The sequence below is a fragment of the Castor canadensis genome, chromosome X (assembly GCF_047511655.1).
Source record: "Castor canadensis chromosome X, mCasCan1.hap1v2, whole genome shotgun sequence".
Taxonomy (NCBI): domain Eukaryota; kingdom Metazoa; phylum Chordata; class Mammalia; order Rodentia; family Castoridae; genus Castor; species Castor canadensis.
The window spans coordinates 60,471,004-60,493,301 of NC_133405.1; the positions used below are offsets into that span (position 1 = coordinate 60,471,004).

Sequence of the window (22,298 nt, forward strand, 5' to 3'; positions counted from 1 at the left end):
AAGAACAAGTGTGTGACATTGTACTGCCTGACTTGAAAATATACTGCAAATCTTTAATAATCTAAATAGCATGTTATTGGAATAAAAATGAACCTAGACCAATGGAATAGAATAGGTATCCTAGAAGTAAACCCACACATTAATAGCCAACTGATTTTAACGAAATTTTATGAATAAATGGTGCTATGAAATCAGACATCCATGTGCAAAAGAATGAAACTATATGCTTACTTCTCCCCATTTATAAAAAAAACTCAACTCAAAAAAGAGTAAAGACTGAGATATAAGACCTGTAGATATGAAATTACTAAAAATATAAGGGAAATACTTCGGTATGTTAGAATAGGCAATAATTTTTAGAAGAGACCACAAAAGCACAGGAAACAATAGTAAAAAATAGACAAATGGGATTATAAGAATATATATAAAGCTTCTGCTCAACAAAGGAAACAATCCTCAGAAGACTGGTAATCTGTTATTTGAATATGAATTAACAAATATGATAAATTACCTTAAAGAGGAAAATGAAAATATTAACAATATAAAATAAGGACCATACTTGAAAAGAAATTAAGAATATATATTAGATACTGTAATGGTTAATCTTCATTGTAAACTTGATTGGATTGAGAAATGCCTAGGAGATTAGTAAAGCACATGGTGTGTCAGTCAGGGCATTTCCAGAGAAATTTAGATTGTGAGAGTTCTGACCTACTGAATTAATTAATTCTTTGATAGATTCATAGTGTGATGACATTATTGAGAGCAGGGGTCTATTTGTAGGAAGTAGGTCACCATAGGCATATTTTGGGGGGCTATATCTTTCCCTGGCCACTTTTCATATTTGCATACCCCTTCCTATTTACTATGAGGTAAACTCTCTTCCTTCTCTTCTGTCATCATGGTGTTTTGCTTCACCCTGAGACCAGAAACACTCCAGCCACCCATGCTGGAATAAAACTTCTGATACTGTGAGCCAAAATAAATTTTACCTACTTAAGTTAATTTTGTCAGGTATTTGTTCACAATAACACTGATGTAACCAATATAGATATAAAAAAGAACCACATTCATGGGATAAGTATTGATCAGGAGATAGTTGAACATAAAAAGAATAAACTTGAAGATCATATTGAGGATTTATCAAGAAGAGGGAAGATAAGAAAGAATGAGAAAATATGGAAGACATGTTCAGTGCTGCAACAAAAAAAAGTAGAAATATCAAAATCCGCCTAATGAGCTCCATTAACAAAAGTCTAAACAAATGAAAAAATAGTTCTATATTTAATGAAAAAACTCAGGTTAAGAGTCCATATAAAGTGAAACAGAATAGACATGTCATATCTAGATATGAGTGACATTTTAAAATATCAGTGATGATTAATTATTTATGTAAACTTGACTGGGTAGCAGGGTTCTCAGATATTTGGTCAAGCATTATTCTGCATGTTTTTTTGAGGTTGTCTTTAGATGAATATAACATTTAAACCAATTGACAGAGTAATGCAGGTTTCCCTCCCTAATGTGGTTGAAGTTCCTCCAGTCTATTCAATGACTAAATAGAAGAAAAAAGCAGATGCTCCCAGGAATAATAGGGAATTATTCTGCTAGAGAAAATTTGAGCTGAGATTTAAGATGTGTATGGCCTCAGAAACATGGATTTTCAATCAAAACTTCCAACTTCTATACAGACATTGATGTGTGCAATCTTTTAGCAGCAAAGATCAATACTGAATTCATGATATTATGGGTCAATCATCTAGCTTTTAGGTGTCAGGTTGATTACATTGAATTCCTTCCATTATGGTGGGTTAGTGTTTTGTTCTTACTATAACAGACACTCTGGAGATGAGTTTGCCTTTTCTGCATGTAATGCCCAAACTGCCATCAATAGATTTGTAGAATACCTTATTAACTGTTGTGACATTATGTACAAAATTGCTTTTGATCAAGAAATTCACTTCACAGCAAATGGGGCACAGCAATGTATGCATGATCATAAAACTCACTGGTTTTCTCATGTTTCTCACCATCCTAAAGAATCTGGCTTGATAGAATGTTGGGTGACCTTTTGAAGACACAGTTACAGGACCAGATAGATGGTATGTATACATTACAGGCCTGGGGCAATGTTTCCAGGAGGCTGAATATTCTCTGAGTCAGCATTCAATATATAGTACATTGTACCATAAACAAGATTCAGGGTTCCAGGAATCCAAGGGTGAAAATGAGAATAGAATCTTTCACTATTATGCCTAGTATTCCACTACAAAAAGAGTTCGCTTTCTTTTATCATGGTCTTTTACTCTTCTGGCTAGAGACCTTAATTCCAAAGTGAGACACAAATATGTTTCAATTGAACTAAGGTTTAAGACACCCACTTGACTATTTTGAATTTTCATGCCTCTGAATCAACAGGTAAAGAAGGAAATCATTGTACTGACTGTGGTAATTAATCATGAATACCAAAGGGAAATCAAAAGTATCATTAATTTACTCATAGTATATAATATGTAAAGTATCATAGAGAAGAGTAAACATCACTCAAGGTCTTTACGTCTTCTGAGACAGCAGTTAGTGCATTTTGGTTGCATGCAACACAGTTGTATCATGTTTGGAAGAATTAAGGCATTGTCATATTTTTTTTAGATTTAGTATAGTTTTATGAGAAAATTTATTAATGCCAAATTGGTAAGAGTGGACTTGTGATGTCTAATTTTATGTGTCAACTATACTCAGCCAGGGGTTGCCCAGATATTTGGCCAAACATAAGTATTTCTGTAAGGGTGTTTTTAATTAAATATTTAAATTGATAGAATATGTAAATCATATTTTTTCCTTAATGTGGGTGGGTCTTATCCCATCAGTTTTAAGGCAAGCATAAAATAAAAACACTGACCCCTCTCACAAGGTTTTTCCTTGTTCTAAATGCCTTTGTATTGGATCTGTATTTTTGGCTGTCCTGGCCTCTAACTTGCTGACTGCAGATCTTGGAGACTGTCAATTTCCATAATCAGTATAGCCAATTCCTTAAAATAAATGTCTTTTTATATATGCCATCCTATTGACTCTATTTCTGTAGTGAACTTTTGGTAACACAATCAATGACTCATGAAAATTTCTAAAAAGAAAAAATCATTCAGAAAAATACCAGGTCATCTATAAGAGAATAAGTGGTTAAGAGCTTGGACTCTAGAGCCAGGAAGCTAGAAGTAAATTCTGACTCCACTACTTTCTAGCTCTATGGCTTATTTTTTGTCTGTCTCCATTTCTTCATAAGTAAATTGTAATACTAATAGTACTTTCTTTGCTGGTTATTACTATGAATTAAATGAGTTAATGCTTATAAAACACTTAGAACGTTACATCAGACATGGTGATCTCTGTAAAAGTCTTTATCACATACAAAAAAAATTGACATTAAAGTTAAGTAGCAAGATTTGATACAAAAAGACAATTGAGTTATAATTTTTTTTGATAATCAATGGAAAGAATATTGAACCTAGACCTTTTACATCTATCCACATTTTTCACCAACATGTAAAGGCATGCTAAATTGTGCTGCATTTTGAGAACCCTCAAAAGGTTTGGTACTATTCACAAGTAGGTACTAAAGTAGTAGAAAAATGAATCTAAGAGATATTCCTAGCACCTCTTCAAGATGTAACTTTTTTTTTCTTTTTGAGTAAGTATGCAGATCAGAGATAAGATGTCTGTATTGCTAGCTGAGAGGTGGAGCAAAGGAAGAAAGGGAGGACATGATGGAAGATCTACATTTAATTCAACAAAATAGTCCCCTTTAGCATGTGCATCTCTCCAAAATGGCTGCTGAATTAATGACAATTAATTCAAATAGTAGTTCAAATCAGTGTATATGTTGGCAAATTGCTTAAACAGGCAATTTTTGTAGAATTTTTAAATGCTATTTCAGCTAAATTTTGACCAAAGTTATGGTAAATAATGAGATTTAAGTGCTTATTAGAATGTTTGTAGTCTCACAAAATGTTTTGTAGAATCTCAATATTTTTATATTCTTTTTAAAAATGTTTCAGAATCTGTTACACCAATTGAGATCATTGTTAAATGAAGGATGTTATTAGGAAGAGAAGGAAAAGGATGCAATTGTACATCATCTGCATTAAAATTCAATTGGAAGTAATAGTTCTTTACTAACTATATGATGTCAGAAAGAGTCCTAAAATAGTGGATGACCTGTACCGACAATATTTTGTTTGTAATTTTGTTAAAATAAGTGATCTAAAAGAAAGGGTGTGCATGTTTTAGGAATGAGGTGCTTAAGTAGAAAACCATAATAAGCATCTCAGAGAATTCTAATAATGATCAAACATTACTGGTAAATCACATGACATTAAAATTTATGGAAGACCTTGAAATATTTGAAATCTGACTTTTTCAGGGATTTTCTTTTCTAAATAAATTCATAAATGGATAAAACAAAAAATATTAAAAATATTTCTTCATGTTATAATTCAAGAAAAAACATTAGCAAGTAGGGAAATGTTTTGCAGAATTCTCATACCAGCATATTTCCATTGTAATTTATATCCTCACATCTTCAAGTCCCTTCTACATAAATAACCTAGTACAGAATCCAGAAATAGGAGAAGTCTCCATGTTACTGTGTATCAGATGAGCAAATGATCACTGCTCAAATTATGTAAGTTAAAAGGATAGGAATGTCCTAACAGAAGTTTTTTGCTGTCTATGGTTACTCCTACTGGTAAAAATAAAAACCTAAGTAGTTGTGAGGATATAGTCAATACAAATCACGTGTTGGGAAATTGTCTGGTTAATAAAGTTTAGATTGAGCTATGTGACAAGAATGTCTGGAACTGAAACTTATGGTAGACATGGAAGTGTTCATTAGATAAAATGTTTTCTTATATTGCAAAATATGTCTTTTTGTTTTAAAATCAAACTAAAATAGTTCATCATTATTCTGGTTTAGAATTATTTTTAATGATTCATCATCACAGTTTTGAGATGGAAAATTTTATTTACCTGGGCTATTAAGAAAATTATTTGTGTTGAAATTATATATGAATTTTCAAAAATAAAGACTATTTTAAATGATGACAATTATATTGTGAAATATTGTTTTCATATTAGGAGAACTCTACCAAGGAAAAATTTCATGGATGACACAACATCATCATGATTTGACTATAATTATATGCCATCCAGCAGTAAACACAAACTTGAGCATATGCCAATTTGACAGAAGACATGTACATATAGCCATACCTAACTATGAGAGAAAGGCATCATCCATTACAAAGATGCCAGTGAACATCAAAGAAGAAGCTAAGAGTAATCCAAAACCTGATTCTAATTTTCCAAACAAAGCATTTGGGAAAAATTCCTTCATAACTTTAATCAGCATTAAAAATTATCTTTAAAATTAATTATAATAGTTATATTATTTATGTCTTAGAAATCCTTCAGTGTAGGAATTTACTGAGACACAATATAAATTTAGGTCCTTCAGTATACAAATAGCTTCTGTTTATCTGGAACTTACCTCACTTAACTTCACATTGATATGAGCAGGGCATTTGAACTGGTATGAAGAGAATTTAGTCCATGGACACCCAAAAGGAGGTTCTGTTAAGAAGCAAATGTTTATTGAGAAACTTGAAATATCTGTGGGAATTGCTTAGATTAGATGAAGAAATTATGGTGAGCGTTAAGGGTTTCCTGTCAAATAGATCCTGTCTAAAGGAATCACATGGTGAACAGGAAGTCACCTCTAACAAAGGACCAGAAGAAAACTACCACATACTGGTGTTAATGCTTATAGGTCCCATGCCTTTTACTAATTATTTATGCAAGGAATATTTTTCAAACCCATTTAAAGAGTAAAAAGTGAGCATTTTTGTTTCTTTTAAGTAAAATTAATAGATTGCAGTTTGCTTCTCAGGAGAGGAGACACAATTTTTCTTCAAAAGCAAACTGTATACATGCCATGAGAAAATAAGGTTACACCTATATATTATACATGTGATGTAGACCAGTTTTTAAAGAGCCATTTAGTATCACTATTTGTAACTACTACTTTGCTTGAATTAGCATTTGTTTAGCAGAAAGAAATTTGCAAAATTTGTAAAATATATTGTTCAAATTGCACACAGTTGATTCAGCCAATATGTATAGACATGACAAAAGAATCTATTGGCATCTTTAGAGGAAGAAATCATTGACATTGACATAATAAACTCATGGAATGTGTTTTATTTTGTCAGTACCCTATTTTATATTAAAATGCTTTAAAGAGTTATGTTAGTTTGGTTCACTTGAAGTAAATCATCAAAAACTAAAGAATTTAATTTAAGTCCTTCAAAATAGTTCTTAGCTTCCTTTTTAAAAGGCAGAAGTACTGTCTTCATTATCTGAATGCCAGTTACTAAACTTATAGTTAAGATATATGTCAAAATTCTTTTATGTCTTCATGAGGCTTAATTATTTCTGAGCTTATTTTCTACATTTTGTTTATGGATGTAGAATAAAAGGTTAGTGCCCATCAATACTTTATATAATCAAATAATACATGGAAACTTGGAGGAGGTAAGCAATTATCAGCCATGCAAACACAATTAAAATAAAATGTGATCTTCATAGAGAGCTTGAATATTGTTAAATAATCTTTAGTTCAAATATTTTTGTTTAAAACTAACACATATAACAGAAGTATTTAGCATCTATACATTTTCATATGCATTTATATAGAAAAAGGATTCTTTTCCTGAAGAAAATGTTATGGCATATTTTTCAAAAAGAGCCTCTATATATGCCAGATAAATAGAATAAGGAATTATGAACTGCACACAAGAGAATAGAAAGCAAATTTGCCCTGAATATTTCCTGATAAGAAATGTAAATTTTTGAGAGATGTGAATGTTGACTAATCTGGTAAAGGAAACTTGTCAAAGAAATTTCAGTTAATTATGCCTGTGTAAAGTGAAAGGATTGCTGCTGTCTTGAAAACCAATATCCTACTTGGGTATTTTCAAATAGTTGGTATTCATGAATTCTTCTAAAGAAACAAGAACAATTTTTTCAGTTTTTGAAAATTGTAACACTTGTTCAAAGTCAGAACATGTGTGAAATCGAAGTAATTTCAACAATGTCAAAATCCAAGCTAGAGAATTTTGCACAAAATAGAAAAATGTTGAGTATATTGCATCAAGTCATGTCTTAGAACCTCGATAATTTGAAGAAGAACTTGCTCCATTTTTTTAAATTGGACTGACTTTGGAATAAAATAAAACCAAATGAGTAACAATTATTTTCCAAGTGTTCAATTTCAAAAATAGGTGAAAAACTAAGATAGAGGTAAGGCCAGAACTCAATGGGATCTAATGAATGATGAGTATCTAAAGAACACTTTCTTGGATATGTATTTTTTTAAATAATGCATTGGTTAATTGTCTCTATTATTGACGTATAAGGAATAATAGTAACTTCCTTTTTTAGTACAGAAATACTTCAGAGCAAAATACTTTATATAGAAAGCATTTGTAATGAATATTTATATTAGAATAGCCTGCAAATGATATATTTAGTGCATCCTGATTAGCTCTAGACATGATTGAATTAAAATGGACAACTGGTCACTTGGTTAATGGCCTAGAATGGAAAGAACTGGACTATTAGAGAAGGGGATCTGAAGTACAGACATTTGAATCAACATATGGAATTGGACATGAAGTACAAAGACTTATATAACAGATATTCCATAGAAAAGGCACTAATAATGAAGTAAAATGCTATACCTTTAGTTTCCCTAGAGCCGTCAGAATGGGAACATGAATAGAGTGGCCATGAGATCAAAGACAACTGATATACATAGGTCCAACAATATCAGCTCTCCATTGGAAAGTCTAGTGAGCTACTGTTGCCTCTGAATGTCCCACCTGTTATTAACAGAGAGCAATGATAAGTACCCCATGTAGCACTGTTCTTCAAAGAGATCAACCAACAACTTAGTGGCAAGTTGACTAGATTAATCCTCTTTCATTCTGAACAAGACAGAGATTAGTCATCACAGCGATATACCCATTTTCTGGTATATGTCATCCTTTCATAACAATGGAATTTCAGATAGCTTAACATCTCACCAGAGGACCTCAATTACAGTGAAGGAAGTATAGGATTGGGTCCATGAACATAAGATCTACTGATTATTATCATTACTGCACCATCCAAAACCAGCCCACCTGACAAGTGTACTGAAAGAGCTTCAGAACCATAAATAAGATACTAGTTTAAAAAAGTAACTTGGAAAGCATTTGACTTTAAAGAATAGCTCTCTTATATGATGCTGTGTCCCTAATAGGAAGAATATGAGTTTGGGAACCAAGTAGAAGAAGCAGAATAGATCTACTATGGGATTTTGTGCTTTCTTTACCTACAAGTCCAAGCACTTCAAGGAGCTGGTCCTTGTCCAGGCCAAATATCAAGAATCTCCTTTTAATTCATGTTACTTACATGTGGAATATAAACCCTTTTAACTCATAAAAGCAAGAGCATAAAGGTGGTTCCCAGGGGATGGTGTGTGTTAGAAATGGAGAGATTTTGGTGAAAGGGTATGCATTTTCAGTTTGAAAACTATTTGGGGGGGGACCTATGTATATATATCATGGTGACTATTCATTAGTAATATTGTATTATTTATTTGAAATTTGCTGAAAGTCAATTAGCATCCTCACCCTTCTACACGCAGATAAATCTAACTATTTATGCTGATGGATGTGTTGATTAACTTGACTATGGTAACCATTATACAATTCATGTGTGTATTAATCATCATATGTACACATTAAATAAATGTAATTTTGTTCTTGAATAAAATTTTTTTAAATTCAAAAACAAAACAAGTTACTAATTCACATTATCATGGAATAGGAGCTTTTAAAGTTTGTAATTATGTATTTATTCATTATTTATTTATTAATTTTTTATTTATTTAATTTTTCTTGATTTGTTATGTTTTCCATTCTAGCTACGAGTAAACTCAGGAATACTCTCTTATATATGCTTAGCCATTTTCAAGAATAGTGCCTAACATATAATATATACTTTAAAATATAAAATACTTTACAAATTAATGGACTTGATTTTGCACTGAAAGAGAAAACTATTTGATGATTTAGAACTATGTAGACTAAAGCAAAATCACTTTTATTTGAAATAGGTAACATTTTCATGAAATAATAATTTGAACAAAAGGAAAGGAGCATATGTGACCAGAGATGTTTCAAAGATGTAGATAAGGAGTATGATCATGGCAGAATTTGACTTAAATATCCAAAGACATTCACACGTCTTCATGTGTGAATTAGAGGGTTTGAAGTAAAGAAGAGAAATGATAGCTCTATTTTCAAATTATGCCAGTGGTAGAAGTGTGTTAAAAGAGTTTGGCAGAAAAATCAGGTGATTTGCTGTTTCTTTCTCTATCTCCTTCTCTCTGCCAGTCACTCTTGTTTCCCTCAGATCATTGGCTTCTTTTCTGATATGTAGTCTCTGCTTTCCTAACTTTAGCACCTCAGTGAACTCTAAGACCCTGGTGGCCCTGAGTCTATTTATGCATTTATGATTTTGGTACCTCTTCTTAACTTTATTGTCTATGTCTCTAAATTCTGAGTTCCTGAGAAAGGGTTTTGATATAGGCATTTATCTTTCTCTACCAAGACAAAAAGGTTCTAAGTTCTAAATCTCTGAACAACTAATGGTGAAAATATTTTCATTGGTAGACTCGGTCCAATTTTGTGTAAGTAGGAATGGAGTTAAATGATCCACCTCCCAACTTGGAAGATGTTGTTTATGAGAAAACTTCTTTATTAAGGATATTAAGGATAAAATGGATGGTGATTGGCATCTCACACACAGAGGTATATATAATGTTAAAATATTAAACCAAACTCAAAGTGCTTTATACAATAAAGTGAATTTATTTTCTCTCATAATTTAAAAACTCTACAAATAGACATACTTTATGTATAGCTTACAAAAGATTTTGGCACTATCTTTTTGTTATCATCCTCAATTCCTTACTGCATGTGCTAACTTTGTCCTCTGTGTGGATTCATTCATGGGAGAATAATGACTGCAGTCGTTGCATTTCAATTCCATATCATCTTGAACTGGAAGGTGTTATTTCTTTCTTCATAAAAATGAAGAAACTCCTGCATTTTACCTTCATTGGACAACCTAAACCAATCTGTGTGATGAGAGAAACATCATTTACCATTTGGGCTATGTTCAGGGTACTAGGGCTAAGGGGAGATAAATTAGAGAAGCATGTATTGTACTTCCTGAGCAAAGATGGCAAATACTAAATTTCTCTCTCTCTCTTTCTCTCTCTCCCTCTCCCTCTGATCTAATGGAAAAATGAAGGTCACTTGTCCAACTCTTTTGACTTAGGACAAAGCAAAGTTGGTAATGTAAGATTGTTGCTCTTTTATATACTTCTTAAACCTGCTATCTATAATAGCATCTAAAAGTTCAAAAAAAACAATATTACCAAAAATAAATAGATTATAAAACAACCCATGTTTAGAAATTATACACACACACACAGACACACTGGTGGAAACATATGTTTATGTATTTGTAGCACTTGTACAACAATATAATTATTCCTGAATTTTAACTAAATTACTTTGCAGGTTCTTAAACCCTATATTGAATAAGTCTCCAAGCTGCTTACCAGTGAATTTCTAAATTCCTTTATCTTAGCTTTTTCTGGAACATAATTAATAATGGTTTTCATGTAGAAATGGCTGCAGTAGTGGGTAAAAGCATGATTTAGATTGGGGAAAGCTGAATAGGTTTCTGATAAATTATATGCAAGCTTAGTGATTCAGTATGCTGACTGCCAGATCAATTGAAATAACTTGCTTCTTCTATTGGCAGTCTCCATTAAAGAAGAGGAGCATGAAATATTTTGAAGTGGGTTGTTGCTATTGATTTACAAAATTGAGAATTTAGCCATGTGACTAAAATGCATCTACAAGGAAAGCAACATGAGAAATTCTGACAAATACCAGAACCCAGAACTATAAAACAACTCATTTTTCTTGTTTTAAGCCACTAGTTTTTGGGTGGCTGTAAAAGAAAATAATATACAACACTTTGTAATTATTCTTTCAGTTGAAAATGGTGTTCCCTGAAAAAGTATCTAATTCAATTTTTCAAGTGATCTCAAAGATATTTACCTCAACATAATTACTATATTTTGTTAAGGTGGAAGTTCTTTATGCATGCTCCCATTTCTCACAGAGAATATTTATAGATGTGTACTCAATAATAGATATTCTTAAAAAATTAATAATTTTACTGTTTAAAATCATTCTAAGTGATTTTTCTTTTTCTTTCTAAAAGCTGACTATAACAAAGAATATTCAACAAATGCAAATCTCAGCTACTTGCCTGTCCAAGTCCAGCCTAGGCAAAAGCAGGAGACCCTATCTGAAAAACTATCTAAAAATCAAAAAGGCTAGAGGCATGGGTCAAGTAATAGAGCCCTTTCCAAGCAAATATGAGAATTGAATTCATTTCCCATTACCAAATAAAGTAATGCAAAACATATTATGCAGAAAATTTTACATATACATACACACACAGATGACACAATCAGTCGGCCAATGATATTAGAGAAATTGAGAATGATGATATCTGTGATTGTTAAAAAAGTAACAAGTTTTTCAAAACAACATAAAAGCAGAGAAAATTTCTATTGTAAATTTAATAGACAGTAGAAGTACAGAGATCTGTGCAGGTCAACTCATAACTTAGTTTCTTGTTTATGTGACACTAGCCAAGAAAATAATTCAAAATATTTAGAAATCTCTAGCAAATTTTGCTGTAGCTGTGAAGAATGACAAAATTATACTCAGGTAAATGTGACAGGTCTAGCTGCTGGGGATAGTAGTAGACACTACTGGGAAGTATGTGATCTTCTCCTCAGGAGGTCAAGGGATTGACTGAGATGAGGCAGATGTCTACTCAAGGAAGCAATTATTTCCATTAATTTCTAGAATTGCCCCTGTGGAATGGAAGTGAGATTGAAAATGTATATGTAATGATAAGGTCTAGGTCTAAAAAGTCTAAAAGAGAAACTTATTTAAGGATTTATTTTGTTGTACTGAAATTTGAAAATAGTTTTTCTTTTCTAAGAACCTGGAACCATGCATCCTAATAAATTAAATATCCATCTTAATTTTTAGCGGTAATGTCTATAACTGAAGAGTATAAGGAGTGTCCTAAAAAGTCCTCATATGGTGGCCTTAGTATATGTGGAGATTGATTCATACATACATTTGATTCATGTAGCAAACTATTCCTAGAGTTTTTTAACTTGATAGGAACAATTTTAGGTAGCTCCCCAATCTCTTATAATAAATGTGAACATGGTTATACTTGTTGACCAAGATATCCAGTGCTAAGACGACTACCTGAAGCTTAGCCAAGTATATTGTTTTGGGGATCCTGTAGTTTAAAAGAGACATATATGCTAAGAGATAGAAAGTAGTGACATTACATTAGTCTACATTGCATATTATAATTAGCAGTACCATTCAACTACTGTGCAAACTCCCATTACTACTTTACAGTCCTTTCATTATTAATTCTTAAGGTAATATTAAAAGGTGTTCTTGATGTATCCCCACTGTATACCTTACTTTGGTCACTTCAGCCTCTTCCACTGTTCTCCCTTACTCCTTCTCTCTCCCTCTCACCCCCCCCCCATAAAATAGTTACATCATGGGAGGGTGAATGAAGGAGATGAAGGTAAAGGAATATAGTTGATGGAATTCATAAGCTTATATGAAATAGAGCAATGATACCTCTTGCAATTGCTTTTAGTGGAGTAGGGAGTGGGTGAAGGGGAAGAGATGGTGGTGTAGCAGGGAAGAGGATCAAAAGAAAACAGAGTAGGCCTGAGTCCTGAGAAAGTAGCAGGGAGGTAGGGATGGCATAGCAAAGAGATAAAACCTGAGAAATCTGAACATGAGGAAGGTCACGTAGCACCCGGGAGGGGAAAGTCATGTAGCACTAGGATAAAGTAGCCAATAAAATTAAATATAACCATATATGGATTAGACCTTGCTTTTTGCTCCTGTAACCTGCTTGCAAGGGTATATTCAGTGAGATCCCTTTGTTCTCAGGGCTCAGCTTTTGGACATGAGTCTGCTGAGTCTGTGCTGGCACAATAAAACGTTGCTTCCTGCTAATTGCCTCAAGAGTCCCATATCTTAGCTAGCAAACTCCCGCAACAGTGGGGGTGAGCCAACCAATGTATAATGTAAGCCTATTTAGAATTGTTAAGATAAATCTCCCTTTATAATGAATAAATTCTAATTTTAAAAAACCTCCCATTATTATTCACTCTATTATACCAAGGGACTTCCAAGAGAACATGCCCTCTCTAGCATCCTAGCATCTGAGAAGGGAGTGAGGCAAGAGTGGCCACCTGCTCCTGGTATAACCTACCAGAAGATCCAGGTTTGGTTCTCTCTTTTTTTTTTTTTTTTTTGCTATATTGGGAAGTTTGAATTCAGAGCCTTGAGCTTGCTAGGTAAGTGCTCTACCACTTCAGTTATATCTTCAAACTTTTTTTGCTTTAGTTATTTTTCAGATGTAGTCTTGAACTTTTTATCAGGGCCAGTCTGGGACCACAAACCTCATACATATGTCTCCTGCATAACTGGAATTATAGGTATGAACCACCACACCCAGTTCTTTATTTAAGATAAGGTCTCACTCACTTTTTTGTCTAGGCCAGCTTCAAAACATGATGCTCTTATTTCTGTCTCCTAAGTGGCTAGAATTATAGGTGTGAGTCTCTATGACCAGCTCCATCTTATTTTAAGGAGACCTTAATAGATGTGCCAAACTAAAGGTGTGCTGTTTCCTTTAGCTAACACATAAAGGGCAGCTATACATGGAGAGTCATGTGCACAGAGTCATTATTTCCAACAGACAACAGTATGTAGCCTGTCATTTGTTGTTTTAATGGTATATAGCATGAGACAAAAAGGACAATTTCTTTATCAGAAGCCTTTAGACAATTGATGACCATTATAAGTGGTCTATTGGCCTCTAGCAGGATGAGAAAATGTCTCAAAGTTATCTACAAGGAAGGGGTTTCTGAGGCCATTAAAAGGAGAGCCTATTGGTTTCAATTTGGAAGTCAAATTTGTAAATGAAACTATGTTCCATCAAAATTCAATAGTTACTAAAAGTCACTAGGTTTATTAAAGGTACTAAGATACTCATATTTAATGAACATATCAAATGAGTCTCTATGGAGGAGGATGACATTAATGTAATATTATGCCTCTGCACCTGGAGAAAGGTGAATATAAGTAAAAGTAATGTCTAGAAGTACTATGGATGATGGCAAAGCTGTTGAGGTAAAATACCCTTGGCTAATCTGGAAAGGATATATCCTGTCCCTTATGAAGTGGAGCAAACTACATGTGAAAGAGTATTTAAATGGTCACTAAAGGAATGCAAGTCAGGACACAATAGAGAGACACCTGTACACCGATGTTCATTGAAACACTATTGCCAATGGCCAAGCTGCAGAAGCAACCTAAATGCCTTCCAACTGATGAGTGGATCAAGAATATGTGGTATACATATAAAATGAACTACTACTCAGCCATAAGGAATAATGACATGGGGTTTGAAAGTAAATGAATGCAAATGGTGGACATAATGTTAAGTGAAGTTAGTCAAGCTTAGAAACACAAAATCTGCATGTTTCTCTCATAGTGGAAGACAGATCCAAAAGATAAACATACACACAAAAATAAGCATATATAAACTCATATGTAGAACATGTTTGTAATGGTGGAAATACTCTATGGAACTCAGGGAAAGAGGGAAAGGAAAAGAGAATGGTAGACCATCAATAATATCATAAAACATAATATCTGTGAAGGTAGAGGATACAAAGATATGTATTGAAAGCTGTTGAAAAGTGGGAGGTGGAAGGTTAAGGGGTAAGGGAGAGTAATGGAAAGGGTTGAACCAACCAAAGTAAAGTACACCCACAGAGGGTATACATTGAGACACACCATTTAACATCAACTAAAATATTAATAATGATAGCAGGACTGTCAAATAGGTACAGTGTGTCTGGGGGTTTCTAGTGGGAGGGGCAAGGTGAATGAAGGACATTAAGGTGAAGGCATATGGTAGATGGACTTCATACACTTATATGCAATTGTTTTAAGTAGGGTGGAGAGGGGATTAAGGGGAGAGGGGATGGAGGCAATGTAAATGATGTACAATATAAGCCTAATCAGAATTGTCACTATGAATCTCCCTAGTGTAATGAATATATCCTAATAAAAATGACATTAAAAAACAATGAGCCAAACCTATAAAGAAAAATATTGCTTGGCAATTCATTAAAATATATTATTATAATAATATTGAATGTTGGTTATAGGGAGACAAACAATTTGACCTCAACACTACTTTTGTAATTATTCATTACGCGGCCATGTTTAGTTTTCTGACTTTTTTGTGGGGGTGGTACTGTAATTTGAACTCAAGTTGTTGTGCTTAATAGTTAAGCACTCTAGTGCTCGAGCTATGCCCCACCTTATTTTTCTAAGACTTTAGAATATGAAAAAGTGGACTGTCAACTGGGAAAGCAGTGAAGATAATCACCCATATATTAAGTTTCATTTTAATCCTTGAAGGCCTGTTTTAATTTACATTGGACTATATTAATTATTTTCACTGGAAGCCCAAAGGAATCACATTTTATCAGGCTAATTTGTAAGTGTCAGAGACTTAATTTAATTTCAATTTATTATTTATTGTAAGTTAGAGCACTTATACTCAATATACAATATTTTAGGGTAATGGACATGATAGCAGAAATTTGGGCAAGGCCATGCTTAAAGTGAGGCATATCTGTATTCCCACTTTACATCTATTTAGTCTTTAAGATTGTAGGGAGTATAATATTTAAATTCAATGGAATCCCTTATGTGTAATTATAAGTTGACCCCCAATATTGATTAAATTCATGCAGCTGTGTCACTTGCTGCATTTTAGCTAATGCTAAAGATAATTTATACCTTATGTTATAGAAACACAAAAGCCAATCTGTACCCTTTTTATATTTTGGTCATATCAATTTATTATTGAACTAGAAGTGTGGCTCAAATAGTAGAGCACCTTCTTTACAAGAGCAAAGCTCTGAATTCAAACCCTTTTCTGGCAAAAAAATAAATAAATAAAATTTCAGTATTTAATTTAGTATATAAAATTTGGATTTTCAGTTAGATTAAATTAAAGAAGTTTGCTTTATATATAATAAATATATATAATGTACATATATGTGTATATTATATATACACATGTATATAATATATATACACATATATATAATATATATACACATATATGTATACATACATATTTGCAATATGTATGTATGAGAATAAATATAAATTCATATGTTTATATTAAAATATCATATAGTATATACAATTTATTTACCTTATATTTTCACCTCCTATATCTAATTTTTATTAATCAATTATTTAGGGGTGGCATTATATTTGTTAAAGTTCTCTCCTTTGTTTTCTGGTCTTATAGTCACCTAAATGCAGCAGTCTCCCTCTATCATTTTTTCCTGTTTTATGCTCTTAATTTTTCCCTCACTGAAAATAGAGGGAAGGGAAAAGGTGCCCAATGCCTACAGGCACTTTCCTTTCCTTGAGATGACCCTTGTCTGCAGTATAATCAGTCTTTTTGTCCCTTTGTTGTTGATATTATTGTTTTCTTAAGCAGAGTCTTAGAATGGCTTTTATCTCTCAGTCTACAATCAACTATTTTTTTCCCCTTGTTTTCTCCTATCAGTCCAAGTCAATCAAAAAGACAGAACAGTTAGAGAGAACACTTGTCATTGTAGTTTTAGTTCAGGCAATTAGGCAAGAAAATGAAATAGAAGCCCTTTAGATTTGAAAGAAAGACATGGAAATATCTCTATAGCCATATTATACGATATTGTATGTGGAATTTTTAAGGAATCTACTACAAATATATGAGGAATAATAAATGTGATCAATGAAATTACAAGATAAAACACAGAAAAAAAATATTTCTAATGATCAAATGCAATCAGTATCAAAATATCAGCTGGCAAGGACCAAGCATGGTGATTCCTGCTTGTAATCTCAGCTGCTGATGAGGAGAAGATCAGGAAGATCATGATTCTGTTGAAGTTGCTGATGATTCTAACCTGAAGATCTTGGTCCTTGCACTCTGGCATGGTAGAATCCAAGCAGAACACATGGGTATACTGAGGGAAACAATGGAGTATTATTATAGGAAGGGGATTCCAGGAGGGATCCCTGTCAAGTGAAAGGGTGGTGTAGAAAAAAAGGAAGGATTTTATTTTATGTTGTTTTATATCATCCTTAACTTGGAGTTGGGGAGAAAAATCCTAGACTCTCCCAGTCTGTACTGGCCTTTGGGGCAGGAGGAAGATCTAGGCAAACTCACGCATATTCCTATGCTAATCCATGAGGGAGGAAATTACCACTCTAATTTAACAAAGGATTTTTCAATTGAAATGGAGATCCCTGGGAGGGGATGGGTAAGAGAGAGTTAAGCAAGGTGCTCTTAATCAGGCTGTGTAGTTTCTAAAAGTCCCAAACTTTCCCTAATGTCTAGTCTGCCTCAGTTCAAGGCCAGTCAGGCAACAAGTCTGTGCAATCCCTGTCTCAACAAATAAGCCGGACATGATGGTGAATAATATGGAAGGCTTAGGTAGGAGCATTGAGGTCTAAAGCTAGCACAGAGCAAAAAAAAAAAGGCTAGGAACATAGTGATGGAGTTCCTGTCTAGTAAGCACTGCCAAAACCTCGCTATTTTTTTTTTTTTCAATCAGACCCTAAGTTTTTTGGGGAAATTCAGTAGCCAAAACAATCTTCAAAGATAACTAAATTAGAAGAATCACACTTAATTTTCAAACATATTACCGACTTTTAATAATAAAGACAGCATGGTAGTGGCACAAAAAAAGACATATAGATGAATAGAATAAAATGCAGAATCTAGAGATAACCCTTCAAATTTATGAATAACTGAATTTACAAGACAATAGGGGAATGAATAACACATTCAACAAATCACTCTGGAACAACTGCATACAAAAGAATGTGAAACTAGACTTCTATCTCAAACCATGTACAAAAAAAATTACTCTAGATGAATCAAGAACCTAAGTGTAAGAATTAAATATACAAAACTTAGAAGAAAATGGGGATGAATCTTCATGCATTTGGACTAGCCAATGGTTTCTTAGATATTACACCAAAACATATCAAGCAACAAAAGAAAACTAGGCAACTTACAGATCATGGCATTTAAAAAATTTTGTGCCTTGAAGGATACCCATGGAACAGCAAATGATAGAAATTTTAAAATAGATAATATGAAAATAAGTTCTTATGATTAGAATATGTAATTATTGTAATTGGACAATAAAAATAACAAAAATTGGAGTTATAATGGGCAAATAATCCATATAGACATTTCTCAAAACCAAACATTACACATTAGAGAAATGTGAAACAAACAACGACATGCTACTTGATCAGTAGAAATACTTAATTAGCTTCATTAATCATCAGACAAATGCAAAACAAAATCACATTGAAATTACACCCACCCACCCAAATTATTAAAATTCAAAGCAGTAATCATAGTAGCAACATATGACCATAAATTAGTAACATTTTGGTAAGCTAGAAGTTTCTACTAAAATTTTCCTATGCATATTCTATGAATTATAAATTCCAATTTATGTACCTGCCTAGAAGAAATGCATACAAGGACAAACCCTGGTTTTGAAAGTTACATGATTTGCAATGTTTCCAATTTGGAAATAATGCAGAGGTCCTTCAACAGTAGACCAAATAAATTTCTGCATATTCTAGCAATGGTAGTGATTGCATTAAAACTACAGGCAAAGCACAAATATATATCACAAATTATGCCACGCATAAAAGATCATTTATTTCTATTTATATAAAATTTTGTAAGATGCATAATAAATCTATGTTGTTGAGGTCAGGATAACTGTAAGCTTCATGGAAGTACCTGTTGGTAGTGAGGGAGGAATGAAAAAGGTGCTTCTATATTGTAAATAATGACCTATCTATTGTGATAAGTAGAGGTTATGATAATTATATTCATTGCATAATAATGTATTGAGATGTACTCTTTTTTGTTTCTGTATTCTACCTCAAATAAAAGTTTGTAAGAAGTATCAACTCTCAGTGGATTAAGGACCATAATATAAGACTTCTTATTTGCTGAGTCTTTTGAGTTCTATTTAGGCAGTGCCTAAATAGACTCCTAAATAGAACTCAAAAGACTCAGTAACTAAGAGAAATTACTGAAAAATGAGACTACATGAAAATTACAAAGCTACTGCACATCAAAAGAAATGGTCATCAGATTGAAGAGGCAGCCCACAGAATAGGAGGAAAATGCCAGCTATACATCTAGCAAGGGTTTGGTAACCAGAATATACAGGGAGCCGAAAAAAACTAAACTCCCCCCAAAAAATCAATGACCCAATGAAGAAATGGGCAAATAAACTGAAAAGAGCATTTGCAAAGGAAGAAGTCCAAATGGCTGAATGAACACATGAAAAAATTCTTACCATACCTGGCCATAAAGGAAATGTAAATCAAAACCACATTAAGATTCCACCACACTCTGTTAGAATGGCTATCATCAAGAACACAAATAACAACAAATTTTGGCTAGGATGTGGGGAGAAAGCACCCCTCATACATCACTAGTGGGAATGTAAATTAATACAACCACTATGGAAAACAGTATGAAGGCTCCTCAAAAAACTAAAAATATAACTGCCACATGATACAGCAGTTCAACTCCTAGGGCTATACCTGAGGAATGTAAGTCAGGTTACAATAAAGGCACCTGCACACCCATGTTTATTGCAGCATTATTCACAATAGCTAAGCTATGGAAACAGCCAAGATGACCCACTACTGATGAATGGATGAAGAAAATGTGGTATTTATACACAATGGAATTTTATTCAAACATAAGGAACAATGATACCATGTGCTTGGAAGGTAAATGGATGTAACTGGAGGATATCAAATTAAGTGAAGTAAACCAGGGCCAGAAAGACAAAGGCTACATGTTTTCTTTCACATATGGAATATAAACCCAATACAGATGTAAGCAATATTATGAAAAGCAGGTTATGCCAAGAGAAGGTCACATATGAGAGAGGGAGGATAAAAGAAGGAAGTTAACAAGGTGAATATACTTGATGTACTCTCTATACAAGAATTAATATAGAATTTTTAAACCTGTGGAAATCACCATAAGAAGGGGACTAAGGTAGAAAGAAGAAAAATAGAAAAAATAGAGGAGATGAACCAAATAAGGTTATAATACATATATACATGGAAATGAAAAATGAAAAACCCTGTATAGCTATCTTAAACAAAAAAATGTCATTTTTTTTTTACCAAAACAAAGAATGGGGAAGCAAAACAGGTGGATACCAGTAAGAGCCTGGAGGGTATAAGGAAAGAGTGTAGGAGGGTAAATATGGTGCAAATATTGTGTACACGTTTGTAAATTGAAAAATGAGACCTGTTGAAACTATTCCTGGAATTGGAGGAAGGGGAAAGGAGAATGATGCAAGGGGTGAAATCAACTCTGATAAATTAAAAAATAATAACAAAAATAAGGTATTAAACAAAACCAGAACATTTTAAAGTTGATTTTATACATTGTTGATTGCCATATGTGTGATATTTATTATGCAAGGAAAGCAAATTCATATACATTTTGAATTTTTAAAGAATGAAAATTAAAAGTTTGTAAGGCAAATATTTAAGTTGATCGGTTAACATCCATTTGAATGTAAATTAAAGGACTTAGTTAATTGGAATTCAGGTTATTAAAAAAATGGAAACAGATGTTAAGCCACTTGTAGGCTGCAGTGAAAAGATTTACTATTACTACAAGTCAAAGTCTAGAGGAATAGAAGACAAATCCTTTGATACAACATATAAATTGGATTAGAAGGAACTAGAAAATAAGAGTTTCCCTGCACACAAAAAAATAAATGTTTAAGGAGATAGAATTGCAAATTACCTTGATTTGATCATTATAGACTTCATACATACATTAGTCCTTTCTGTCTTATTACTCTGGTCAAGGCTATACCTGTGAACAGGTGCAGTTACATTTCTCCCCATGACTCCGACATCTCCTTACAGGTGCTTAAATTTCCAGCTAGCAAAGTCCCTCTGCGCGAGCTCTGGCTTCGGCAGCTGGGAACCATGCACACAGATGCATACCTACTCACTGTCCTGCGGCCCTGCAGCAAGACCACCTTTTGTTGCCCAGCAGTGACTCCCAGCCACACGCTGTCATGGCCACAGAGAGCAATAAAAAGAAATTTAAAACTGATAAATTAAAATTCAAAAAGCTTCAGCATCAATGTTTCTTCAAATAATGTATTGCATTCTACATTCTAATTGCATAGTTATTACCAAATAGGATCTTTTGAATGGGATACATGATTGATATATCATTGAAAACCACACAGCAGCCACATAAGTGGTCCATCATTTCATTTCAAAATATTAAGGTGTAGTGATTTTTTTGTTGTTGTTTTCAGGATTTATGAAATATTTGTGAGCTTTTGAATATATCATGTTCCTTAAAGACATTGCATCTTTTTTATGCCTGAAAAACCATCTGGACTTGCTTCTTTTTGATATGTTGGCTTTTTTGCTCTTTTCATTCTAAATAATTTCCACAATTGTTACTGATTTTTTAAAGTTCTCTCTTATAATGCTATTTTGGGACCAAAATTTCCCAGGGAAAAATCCCATTACTGCATGCAACATAGTCTCCTTGGATCATTGTCAAATTCCTATGTGATGGTGTGTATTACTAGCACAAAGCAGGTGAAGATCTCCTCTAGTTTGCTTTGAATTTCAAAGAGAGTATATTTTTAGAAGTTTCATCTTGTTAATTCTATATCTCCTTGATATTTATAAAATATCTTCACATTTCTGAACATTCTGTCAAATATTTTTATTTAAATATGTTAAACATATTTATTTTAAAAGTTAAGACTAATGATTCTAATATATTATGTGTTATAGAATCTGTATATATCCTACATTTTTGTTGCTTCTGTTTAATATTGCTTTATTTCCTTATGTGATTATTTA

General features: G+C 33.0%; 1 pseudogene; it reads left to right on the top strand.

Moving 5' to 3' along the window:
* Nucleotides 1-21,533, top strand: part of LOC109675492 (small ribosomal subunit protein eS4, X isoform-like) — a 38,979-nt pseudogene extending 17,446 nt beyond the window's left edge.
* The last annotated feature ends 765 nt before the right edge of the window (nucleotides 21,534-22,298 follow it).